The sequence below is a fragment of the Geospiza fortis genome, unplaced genomic scaffold, assembly GCF_000277835.1.
Source record: "Geospiza fortis unplaced genomic scaffold, GeoFor_1.0 scaffold293, whole genome shotgun sequence".
NCBI lineage: Eukaryota > Metazoa > Chordata > Aves > Passeriformes > Thraupidae > Geospiza > Geospiza fortis.
In genome coordinates, this window is record NW_005054723.1 from 58,628 (window position 1) to 61,134 (window position 2,507).

At 43.6% G+C, this 2,507-nt stretch overlaps 1 long non-coding RNA gene across 1 annotated transcript; it reads right to left on the reverse strand.

Moving 5' to 3' along the window:
- Positions 1 to 24: 24 nt before the first annotated feature.
- On the reverse strand, positions 25 to 2,261 carry LOC115949048. The gene is made up of 3 exons (XR_004082721.1): positions 2,182 to 2,261; positions 1,649 to 1,706; positions 25 to 1,479 (listed from the first exon to the last, which is right to left on the reverse strand). It is a non-coding gene; the product is annotated as an uncharacterized LOC115949048 (long non-coding RNA).
- Positions 2,262 to 2,507: the final 246 nt, after the last annotated feature.

The following is a 2,507-nucleotide window of genomic DNA, read 5'->3' on the forward strand; positions in this document are numbered from 1 at the left end:
TGAGTAGTAGATGGATTAAAAAGGTGGATCTCAATTTTCACTATAAAGCTTCTTAATTATGACAGGAAGAATTCTTCCAGTGGCATTAGTGTGTTATTTTTATTTCAGCAGCTGGTTAAGACCTGGTAAAGAAAAGGCATTACCCAACTTAGAAGAGCATTTTTACTGACTTACTAGACACTTGTTTAAAACAGAAATAGTGCTAGAATAACATAGAAGAAAAAATACTTTAGGATGTGAACAATTATTAACAGAGTGATGGGGTGAAAATTAAATATAAATTTCCTCTGCTCTTGTACACATGCAATCATTGATTTCTTCCTTTTTACTTGCTATATATTCCATTCATCTGCTCTCAGAAATACTGAAATCAATACCATATTAATAGTAAAATAAAGTGCTTCATCCTTATCTCTTGTCTGTAGCATTCAGGCTCCCAAATACCTCCAAAATTTATTAGGAATTAAGTTATAAATCCAGTAGATCACTTCTAAAGTAAAATGATGAAAATGCGAGTTAATATCTCAGCAAGGTATCTGTGAACTTACAAAACTGGTACCTCAAGAGTAACTGTTTTGTACCGTCTATACCCAGAAGCACAAACATCAGTTTATACTCATTTCCTGTTCAGAAGACAGATCTCATGATCCCAAATAAAAAAAACACCTTATAGCATATACAGAAAATGAACTCTGCAGAACACAGTTGAGTCCCTGTATGTAGTCTGCAATTTAAACTCCTTGATTAAAAACCATTAGCCATTTTCTTAATATAAGCAACTGACAGCAGAAAAAGTTCTTTGCCTAGATATAAAAAGATTACCTATTAAATGACAAATCAATGATACTGTCTATGAGCTTAGGAGTATGTAAAAAAGCAAATACTAGCATATTTTAAACAACAACATTCAGGTTTTCTGTTGATCTTTTTTAAAAACCAGTCTGCAAATCTTATACAGTTCACTGAATTTACCATCCAGTTTTAATGAAAAACACAGTTTCTACAAAGGTCTTTAAACACCTGTTAAAAGAATAAACTATTGGTGCAGTCTCAGGTTTTGGTGAAAACAAAAAGTAGATATCAAGTTTCAAGTCAACCTAATGTAATTTGTACTTTTATCTTACACCTGACACACTTGACATTCTTTCGCTGATTTCCCTGATGGAGCCATCTCCCAGCTATGCATTTCCCAGATGAACACTTGCATTACATCATAGTAAATGTAGTCTTCCTGGGTAAACTAGTCTACGTGAATGAAGCAACTAAGCACTCAAATGACGGCTTCTGCATCGTATACTATCAAGTGCTGTTCATTGTTAAATTCAAGCAAGATGAATAAGTGTTTTCAACTGCAAGTTGCTATGCAGGAGTCTTATTCTCAGCCTACTACTGAGAGTAATCAGCTTTTTTTTTCAGGAAGGCCATTTGATTTAGGGAGTCGGTATGATCCCATATATTGCTATGTTTTTTTAATGAATCCTGAAAAACAAAAAGAATACTTGTCACTTCATGGTCTGCAGCAACTGCGAACATTATGCACCGCACCGCTTGCAAAAAAATTAACCGGGACAGATAGCCAACACCAGCCTTTTTACAGACCTTTTTAACACTAGGGCAAACACGCGTTAGTAGCGTTCAATTTACTCACCGTGGGTCATGTCACGGAGCCCCTCATCTTGGGCCACCAGAGCGGCTCCAAGCCGGACCTGTGAAGCGAGTCGGCTGCGTGGAGCTCACACCAGGCTACAACCAGCCCACACACAAACACGTCCACAGCGCGCGCGCGACTAGCGACCCAGCATACGTCGGACACCCCACGGACGGGAGTCCACCCCGCGGCCCAACGACCGTAGATACCGTAGTGTCTCCAATGAAAGGGAAATGCAGGTCGCATCTTACTGAGCTGCCTCAAGGACTTGTTGCAGGAACACGTGGGTTCAGCCACCCCAGATCTTATCCCAGAAGAGCAGCACCCCGACAGCAACACCCCAGCTTCGCCCATTTCAGCCCGCCTCTGAGGCAGGAACCCAGGCCAGGCCACTCAACCCTACATGGAGCCGCCCATAAGCACCTTCTACCTGCCCTTGCAGGGAACAGTTCTAATCCATCCCCGCCGGTTTTCCCAGCGGAGGTGACCGGGTTGAGACCGCGACGGCCCCACCCCTGCATTCCATTCCTTACATGGTGTTAGAGAGTGCCTCCACCAGCCACGCTCCCCCTTCCCACCAGGCATGAAAGGTGCTCTCAGACTTGCACGCGTGACGTCGGGGGAAAAGAAGGCGACCGATACGTCAGCATAGCGTCTCTGCGACAAGAGCATGCGCACCATCCTCCACCTACACAGAGCTCAAGCTTTCCTCGGGCCGTTCTATTTACGTTTTGGCGTCGATTTGCATAAGACTCCGCCCCCCACCGTGGGCGAGCAGCCGGTACCGCCCCTTGCGGCCATGTAAAGGAAGACGGGGCGTGACCCAGGGGTGGCTCCCGGCCCTTTTTGGTCCGGTTTT